Here is a 9,881-nt window from a genome sequence, read left to right on the forward strand (position 1 = left end):
GGTCGTGTCAGCATTCCACGAGTCCCCAGATGTCTCAGTCCATTCCAGAGGAACCTGTTTCTGCACTGCCTCGACTTTCACGCCGAGGATCGACTCACTAAGGTGGCACGTGGGACAGCCCTGTGGGAAAGCCTCGTGGGAAAACCTCGTGGGAAAGCCTCGAGGAAAGACACAGATCCCTTGATCCACGCGATGGGAAGCGACACTGCTGCAGCTCGAAGGAGCGCTGCATGCCCCCACTTGAGACGAGGACTGACTCCCTTGGATTCTCCAGTACCCCAAGATCCATTTCAGCACAGGGAGGAATCTAGGTTCCGGCCCCGACTCCTCACCAGGTCTTAGACAGAGCGGAATCCCGAGAGGCCCCCTAGAACTCACATGGACTGGCCTTTCCTGAGGATATCTGAGCAGGTCCCTGAGGTCTCGTCGTAAGTCGAGTGCACCTGCTGCACTCGAGAGAAATCCAGGAGGTTCTCCTCCAGGCGAGATGAGGCCTTTCCGCTGAGGCGTCACGAGGCTAATGTCACCTAACCTGTGATCTTCCAAAGGTCCTTCACACCCTTGCTGCAACTCAAGAAGTTCCCCGACATACCCGTCTCCACTCGAGAGGAAGCAAGCGGTCCTGCCCACATCCAGAGGAGCCCCGCTTTCACCTTATAGCTCGATATGAGGGATCATTTACCTGCATGGTCGGTAAGATTTCCGGCGTTCTTGTCACATGTCAAGTGGAGGCGCTCCACAGGAAAGGCGAGAGGAACTCCAGCTTTGTGCCACGTTCAAGAGTCCCCAGATATCTCCGTCCATTCCAGAGGAACATGTTTTCCTGGACTGCCTCGAATTTCACGCCGAGGATCGACTCACACCAAGATGGGACGTGGGACAGCCTTTGGGAAAGCCTCGTGGAAAGCCTCGAGGGTAAGCCACAGATCCTTTGATCGAGGCGACGGGAAGCATGACACTGCTGCTACAACTCCAGAGAAAAGCGCTGCTCATGCCCCTACTCGAGCCGAGGACCTACTTCCTGTGGAGACTCAAGAAGTACCCCATGATCCATGTCAGCACTGGAGAGGAGTCCTCAGGTTCCGGCCACGAATCCACACAAGGTCTTAGGAACCAGCAACGACGGGAGGGAATCATGAGGCCCCCGAGCAACAAGCATGGGACTGACTTTCCTGAGGCCAGTCCCTGAGGTCCCATCGTAAGTCGAGAGCACCTGCTGCAACTCGAGAAAATCCAGGAGGTTCTCCCTCCAGGCGAGATGAGGCCCCATTTCCGCTGAGGCGCTCCGAGGCTAAGCACACCTAAAGTCTGGAACCCCGACATATCCGTCTCCACTCGAGAGAAAGCACGAGGTCCCGCCCACATCCATAGGAGCCCCGCTTCCACCTCATAGCTTTAGTTTAGGATCTTTCCGTACATCGTCGGGAAAAAATGCCCGGCATTACCGTCGCATCACAAGAGGAGGCACTCAACAGGAAAGCCGAGAGGAACTCCAGGTCATGCCACAAGAGTCCCCAGATGTCTCAGTCCATACCAGAGGAAACTTTTCCGGCACTGCCTCGACTTTCACGCGGAGGATCGACTCACACAATGGGGGTAATTGGGACCGCCCTGTAGGAAAGCCTCCTGGGTAAGCCTCGAGGAAAGCCACAGATCCCTTGATCCACGCTTCGGGAAGCAAGTCGCAACTGCTACAGCTCGGGAGGAAAGCGCAAGCACATGCCCCCACTGCAGACCAGGTATGACTCCTGTGAAGACGCCAGAAGTACCCCAAGATCCATGTCAGCACTGGAGAGGACGCCTGAGGCTCTGACCCCGACTCCACAGAAGGTCTTAGGACCCGGAATCGTCTTCAGAGGAATGCCGAGAGGCCCCATAGTTACTCGCATGGGGACTGGCCTTTCCTGAGGCAAAGAGATCCCGTACTTGATGTCCCACTCATAACTTGAGAGCACCTCTCCCAACCCAGGAAAATCCAGGAGGTTCTCCAGTCGAGATGAGGTCCATTTCTGAGGCGTCTCGAGGCTAATCACACTTAACCTCTGGAAATACGAAAGGGTCCTTCACACCCTTGCTACAAATCAAGAAGTTCTGACAGTCCCGTCTCCACTCCGGAGTAAAACGAGGCTCCAGCCCACATTCAGAGGATCCTTTCCGCATTTTGCGGCCGATGAGTGACCCTTACACATCAGCTGAACTTTCGGACTACTCTCCAGACCATGCCGAGGCCTAAGAACTGGTGTTGAGTCAGGCCCAAATCTGATGATTCGCATGGAGGGAGAACCTCCTGGATTTTCTCCAGTTGCGTGTACGCCCACTTACTACGGGGACCTCAGGGACCTGCCTATGGCCTCAGGAAAGGCCAGTCCCCATGCGAGTTGCTAGGGGCTTCTCAAGATTCCTCTCCTGACGATGCCGGGCCCTAAGACATTGTGTGGAGTCGGGCCGGAACCTGAGGATTCCTCTCCAGTGCTGACATGGTTCTTGGGGTACTTCTGTAATCTCCACAGGGAGTCAGTCCTCGTCTTGAGTGGGGGCATGCATGTGCGCCTTCCTCCCGAGCTGTACCAGCAGTGTCATGCCCCGTCACGTGGATCACGGGTTCTGTGGCTTTCCTCGAGGCTTTCCACAGGCTGTCCCACGTGCCACCGTGGCGGGAGTTGATTCTTGGCCTGAAAGTCGGGGCAGTGCATTGAAACAGTTCCTCTGGAATGGAGTGAGACATCTGGGGACTCTGAATGGAGGCACGGCCCTGGAGTTCTCTCTCCTTTCCTGTGGAGAGCGCCTCTTGAGATGCGACGGAACGCCGGGAGTTCTTTCCCGACCAAGCAGGGAAAGGATACCTTCTCGAGCTACGAGGTGGAAACGGGCCTCTGGATAGGCGGGCCCTCGTGCTTGCCTCGAGGGGAGAAGGGTATGTCGGGGAACTTCTTGAGTGGCAGCAAAGGTGTGAAGGACCCTTTGAAAGTTCCAGAGTATAGGTGTGCTTTGCCCCGAGACCATTCATCGGAAATGGACCTCATCTCGACTGGAGGGGAGAACCTCCTGGATTTTCTCGAGTTGCGGCAGGTGCTCTCGACTTACGATGGGGACCGAAGGGACCCGCTCTGGTGCCCTCAGGAAAGGCCAGTCCCCATGCGCGTTGATAGGGGGCCTGTCAGGAATCCTCTCCCGTCCATTCCGGGGCCTAAGCCCTTGTGTGGAGTTGGGCCCGAACCTGAAGATTCCTCCCAAGTGCTGACATGGACCTTGGGGTAGTTCTGGACTCTCCCTAGGGAGTCAGTCCTCGTCTCGAGTGGGGGCATGCACGTGCGCTTCCTCCCGAGCGGTAGCAGCAGTGTCACGTTTCGCGTCGCGTGGATCAAGGGATCTGTTGCTTTCCATCGAGGCTTTCCCACGAGGGTTTCCCACGAGGCTTTCCCACAGGGCTGTCCCATGTGCCACCGTGGTATGAGTCGATCCTTGGCCTGAAAATCGAGGCAGTGCAGGGAAAAGAGGTTCCTCTGGAATGGACTGAGACATCTGGGGACTCTTGGAATGGTGGCACGACCCTGGAGTTCCTCTCGCCTTTCCTGTGGAGAGTGCCTCCTCTTGAGATGGGATGGGAATGCTCAGAATTTTTTCCCGACCAAGCAGGGAAAGGATCCCTCATCTCGAGCTACCAGGCAGAAAAGGGGCACCTCTGGATGTGGGCGGGTCCCTCGTGCTTCCTCTTGAGGGGAGTCGGGTAAATCGGGGAACTTCTTGAGTTGCAGCAAGGGTGTGAAGGACCCTTTGGAAGTTCCAGAGGTTAGGTGTGATTAGCCTTGAGACGCCTTGACGGAAATGGGCCTCATCTCGCCTGAATTGCAGAACCTCCTGGATTTTCTCGAGTTGCGGCAGGTGCTCTCGCCTTACGACGGGGACCTCAGGGACCCGCTCTGGTGGCCTCAGAAAGGCCAGCCCCATGCGAGTTGCTCGGGGGCCTCTAGGGATTCCTCTCCCGTCGATGCCGGGGCCTAAGACCGTGTGTGGAGTCGGCCCGGAACCTGAGGATTCATCTGCAGTGCTGACAAAGATCTTGGGTACCTCTGGAATCTCCCCATGGGAGTCAGTCCTCGTCTCTAGTGTGGGCTTGCACGTGCGCTTTCCTGACAAGCTGTAGCAGCAATGTCACGCTTCCCGTCGTGTCGATCAAGGGATCTGTGGCTTTCCTCGAGGCTTTCCCAGGAGGCTTTCCCACGAGGCTTTCCCACAGGGCTGTCCCACGTGCCACCCTGGTGGGAGTCGATCATCGGCGTGAATGTCGAGGCAGTGCAGGAAAACAGGTTCCTCTTGAATGGACTGAGACATCTTGGGGACTCTTGGAATGGTGCACGACCCTGGAGTTCCTCTCGCCTTTCCTGTGGAGATCGCCTCCTCATGAGATGCGACGGGAATGCCGGGAATTCTTTGCCGACCAAAAAGGGAAAGGATCCCTCATCTCGACCTACGAGGCGGTAACGGGGCTCCTTGGGATGTGGGCGGGACACTCGTGCTTCCTCTCGAGTGGAGACGGGTATGTCGGGAACTTCTTGAGTTGTAGCAAGGGTGTGAAGGACCTTGAAGTTCCAGGTTAGATGATTAGCCTCGAGGCGCCTCAGCGGAAATGGGCCTCATCTCGCCTGGAGGGCAAACCTGGATTTCTGAAAGGTGCAGGTGCTCGACTTACGACGGGACCTCAGGGACCCGCTCTGGTGGCCTCAGGAAAGGCCAGTCCCCATGCGAGTTCTCGGGGCCTCTCGGGATTCCTCTCCCGCCATGCCGGGGCCTAAGACCTTGTGTGGAGTCGGGCCGGAACCTGAGGATTCCTCTCCAGTGCTGACATGGATCTTGGGGTACTTCACTCCAGGAGCCAGTCCTCGTCGCAGAGCGGGCATGCACGTGCGCTTCTAGCAGCAGAGTCACGCTTCCCATCGTGTGGATCAAGGAATCTGTGGTTTTCCCTCGAGGCTTTCCCACGAGGCTTTCCCACATGGCTGTCCCACATGCACACGTGGTGGAGTCGATCCTCGGCTTCAACGTCAAGGCAGTGCAGGAAAACAGGTTCCTCTGGAATGGACTGACACATCTGGGGACTCTTGGAATGGTGGCACGACCCTGGAGTTCCTCTCGCTTTCCTGTGGAGAGCGCTCTCTTGAGATGCGATGGAACGCCGGGAATTCTTTCCCTACGAAACAGGGAAAGGATCCTCATCTCGAGCTAGAGGCGGAAACGGGCTCCTCTGGATGTGGGCGGGACCCTGTTTCCTCGAGTGGAGACGGTGTGTCGGGAACTTCTTGAGTTGCAGAAGGTGTGAAGGACCCCTGGAAGTTCCAGTGGTTAGATGTGATTAGCCTCGAGAAGCCTCAGCGGAAATGGGCCTCATCTCGCCTGGAGGGCAAAACCTCCTGGATTTTCTCGAGTTGCGGCAGGTGCTCGACGATGACGGGGCCCTCAGGGACCCGCTCTGGTGGCCTCAGGAAAGGCCAGTCCCCATGCGAGTTCCTCGGGGCCTCGGGATTCCTCTCCTGCCGATGCCGGGGCCTAAGACCTTGTGTGGAGTCGGGCCGAACCTGAGGATTCTCTCCAGTGCTGACATGGATCTTGGGGTACTTCTGGAGTCTCCCAGGGAGTCAGTCCTCGTCTCGAATGCGGGCATGCACTTGCGCATTCCTCCAGAGCGGTAGCAGCAGTGTCACGCAGTCCGCCGCGTAGAGCAAAGGATCTATGGTTTTCCCTCGAGTCTTTACCACGAGGCTTTCCCACAGGGCTGTCCCACGTGCACACGTGGTGGGAGTCGATCCTCGGCTTCAACGTCAAGGCAGTGCAGGGAAAACAGGTTCCTCTGGAATGGACTGACACATCTGGGGACTCTTGGAATGGTGGCACGACCCTGGAGTGCCTCTCGCCTTTCCTGTGGAGAGCGCCTCCTTGAGATGCGACGGAACGCCGGGAATTCTTTCCTACGAAACAGGGAAAGGATCCTCATCTCGAGCTAGGAGGCGAAACGGCCCCTGGATGTGCGGACCTCGTGCTTCCTCTCGAGTGGAGACGGGTATGTCGGGAACTTCTTGAGTTGCAGCAAGGTGTGAAGGACCCTTGGAAGTTCCAGTGGTTAGATGTGATTAGCCTCGAGAAGCCTCAGCGAAATGGGCCTCATCTCGCCTGGAGGGCAAACCTCCTGGATTTCTCGAGTTGCGGCAGGTGCTCTCGACTTACGACGGGACCTCAGGACCCGCTCTGGTGGCCTCAGGAAAGGCCAGTCCTGCGAGTTCCTCGGGGCCTCTTGAATTCCTCCCGTCGATGCCGGGGCCTAAGACCTTGTGTGGAGTCGGGGCCGGAACCTGAGGATTCCTCTCCAGTGCTGACATGGATCTTAGTACTTCTGGAGTCTCCCCAGGGGAGTCAGTCCTCGTCTCGAATGCGGGCATGCACTTGCGCTTTCCTCCAGAGCGGTAGCAGCAGTGTCACCCAGTCCGCCACATGGATCAAAGGATCTGTGGTTTTCCTCGAGTCTTTCCCACGAGGCTTTCCCACAGGGCTGTCCCACGTGCACACGTGGTGAGAGTCGATCCTCGGCTTGAACGTCAAGGCAGTGCAGGGAAAACAGGTTCCTCTGGAATGGACTGACACATCTGGGGGACTCTTGGAATGGTGGCACGACCCTGGAGTTCCTCTCGCCTTTCCTGTGGAGAGCGCCCCTTGAGATGCGACGGGAACGCCGGAATTCTTCCCTACGAAACAGGGAAAGGATCCTCATCTCGAGCTAGGAGGCGGAAACGGGCTCCCTGGATGTGCGGGACCTCGTGCTTCCTCTCGAGTGGAGACGGGTATGTCGGGAACTTCTTGAGTTGCAGCAAGGGTGTGAAGGACCAGTTCCAGGGTTAGATGTGATTAGCCTCGAGAAGCCTCAGCGGAAATGGGCCTCATCTCGCCTGGAGGCAAACCTCCTGGATTTTCTCGAGTTGCGGCAGGTGCTCTCGACTTACGACGGGGACCTCAGGGACCCGCTCTGGTGGCCTCAGGAAAGGCCAGTCCCCATGCGAGTTCCTCGGGGCCTCTCGGGATTCCTCTCCGCCATGCCGGGGCCTAAGACCTTGTGTGGAGTCGGGCCGAACCTGAGGATTCTCCAGTGCTGACATGGATCTTGGGGTACTTCTGGAGTCTCCCCAGGGAGTCAGTCCTCGTCTCGAATGCGGGCATGCACTTGCGCTTTCCTCCAGAGCGGTAGCAGCAGTGTCACGCAGTCCGCCGCGTGGACTAAAGGATCTATGGTTTTCCTCGAGTCTTTCCCACGAGGCTTTCCCACAGGGCTGTCCCACGGCACACGTGGTGGGAGTCGATCCTCGGCTTGAACGTCAAGGCAGTGCAGGGAAAACAGGTTCCTCTGGAATGGACTGACACATCTGGGGACTCTTGAATGGTGGCACGACCCTGGAGTTCCTCTCGCCTTCCTGTGGAGAGCGCCTCCTCTTGAGATGCGACGGGAACGCCGGGAATTCTTTCCCTACGAAACAGGAAAGGATCCTCATCTCGAGCTAGAGGCGGAAACGGGCCCCTGGATGTGTGCGGGACCCTCGTGCTTCCTCTCGAGTGGAGACGGGTATGTCGGGAACTTCTTGAGTTGCAGCAAGGGTGTGAAGGACCCTTTTGAAGTTCCAGTGGTTAGATGTGATTAGCCTCGAGAAGCCTCAGCGGAAATGGGCCTCATCTCGCCTGGAGGGCAAAACCTCCTGGATTTTCTCGAGTTGCGGCAGGTGCTCTCGACTTACGACGGGGACCTCAGGACCCGCTCTGGTGGCCTCAGGAAAGGCCAGTCCCCATGCGAGTTCCTCGGGGCCTCTCGGATTCCTCTCCCGTCGATGCCGGGGCCTAAGACCTTGTGTGGAGTCGGGGCCGGAACCTGAGGATTCCTCTCCAGTGCTGACATGGATCTTGGGGTTCTTGAGTCTCCCCAGGGAGTCAGTCCTCGTCTCGAATGCGGGCATGCACTTGCGCTTTCCTCCAGAGCGGTAGCAGCAGTGTCACGCAGTCCGCCCCGTGGATCAAAGGATCTATGGTTTTCCCACGAGCTCTTTCCACGAGGCTTTCCCACAGGGCTGTCCCACGGCACACGTGGTGGGAGTCGATCCTCGGCTTGAACGTCAAGGCAGTGCAGGAAAACAGGTTCCTCTGGAATGGACTGACACATCTGGGGACTCTTGGAATGGTGGCACGACCCTGGAGTTCCTCTCGCCTTTCCTGTGGAGAGCGCCTCCTCTTGAGATGCGACGGGAACGCCGGGAATTCTTTCCCTACGAAACAGGGAAAGGATCACTCATCTCGAGCTAGGAGGCGGAAACGGGCTCCCCTGGATGTGTTCGGGACCCTCGTGCTTCCTCTCGAGTGGAGACGGTATGTCGGGAACTTCTTGAGTTGCAGCAAGGGTGTGAAGGACCCTTTGGAAGTTCCAGGGTTAGATGTGATTAGCCTGAGAAGCCTCAGCGGAAATGGGCCTCATCTCGCCTGGAGGGCAAAACCTCCTGGATTTTCTCGAGTTGCGGCAGGTGCTCTCGACTTACGATGGGACCTCAGGACCCGCTCTGGTGGCCTCAGGAAAGGCCAGTCCCCATGCGAGTTCCTCGGGGCCTCTCGGATTCCTCTCCCGCTGATGCCGGAGCCTAAGACCTTGTGTGGAGTCGGGGCCGGAACCTGATGATTCCTCTCCAGTGCTGACATGGATCTTGGGGTATTTCTGGATCTCCCCAGGGGAGTCAGTCCTCGTCTCGAATGCAGGCATGCACTTGCGCTTTCCTCCAGAGCGGTAGCAGCAGTGTCACGCAGTCCACTGTGTGAATCGAGGCATATATGGCTTTCCCACGAGGCTTTCCCACGAGGCTTTCCCACAGGGCTGTCCTACGTGCCACCGTGGTGGGAGTTGATCCTCGGCATGAACGTCTAGGCAGTGTGGGGAAAACAGGTTCCTCTTCAATGGACTGACACATTTGGGGGACTCTTGGAATGATGGCACGACCCTGGAGTTCCTCTCGCCTTTCCTGTGGAGAGCGCCCCTTGAGATGCGATGGGAACGCCGGGAATTCTTTCCCTACGAAACAGGGAAAGGATCCCTCATCTCGAGCTCGGAGGCGGAAACGGGGCTCCCTGGATGTGTTCGGGACCCTCGTGCTTCCTCTCGAGTGGAGACGGGTGTGTCGGGAACTTCTTGAGTTGCAGAAAAGGGTGTGAAGGACCCTTTGGAAGTTCCAGGGTTAGATGTGATTAGCCTCGAGAAGCCTCAGCGGAAATGGGCCTCATCTCGCCTGGAGGGCAAAACCTGCTGGATTTTCTCGAGTTGCGGCAGGTGCTCTCGACTTACGACGGGACCTCAGGACCCGCTCTGGTGGCCTCAGGAAAGGCCAGTCCCCATGCGAGTTCCTCGGGGCCTTTCGGAATTCCTCTCCCGCTGATGCCGGGGCCTAAGACCTTGTGTGAGTCGGGCCGGAACCTGAGGATTCCTCTCCAGTGCTGACATGGATCTTGGGGTACTTCTGGAGTCTCCCCAGGGGAGTCAGTCCTCGTCTCGAATGCGGTCATGCACTTGCGCTTTCCTCCAGAGCGGCGGCAGCAGTGTCACGCAGTCCGCCGCGTGGACAAAGGATCTATGGATTTCCCTCGAGTCTTTCACACGAGGCTTTCCCACGAGGCTTTCCCACAGGGCTTTCCCACGTGCACACGTGGTGGGAGTCGATCCTCGGCTTGAACGTCAAGGCAGTGCAGGGAAAACAGGTTCCTCTGGAATGGACTGACACATCTGGGGGACTCTTGGAATGGTGGCACGACCCTGGAGTTCCTCTCGCCTTTCCTGTGGAGAGCGCCTCCTCTTGAGATGCGACGGGAACGCC

The sequence above is a fragment of the Ovis aries genome, unplaced genomic scaffold (genome assembly GCF_016772045.2).
Source record: "Ovis aries strain OAR_USU_Benz2616 breed Rambouillet unplaced genomic scaffold, ARS-UI_Ramb_v3.0 scaffold_487, whole genome shotgun sequence".
Taxonomy (NCBI): Eukaryota; Metazoa; Chordata; class Mammalia; order Artiodactyla; family Bovidae; genus Ovis; species Ovis aries.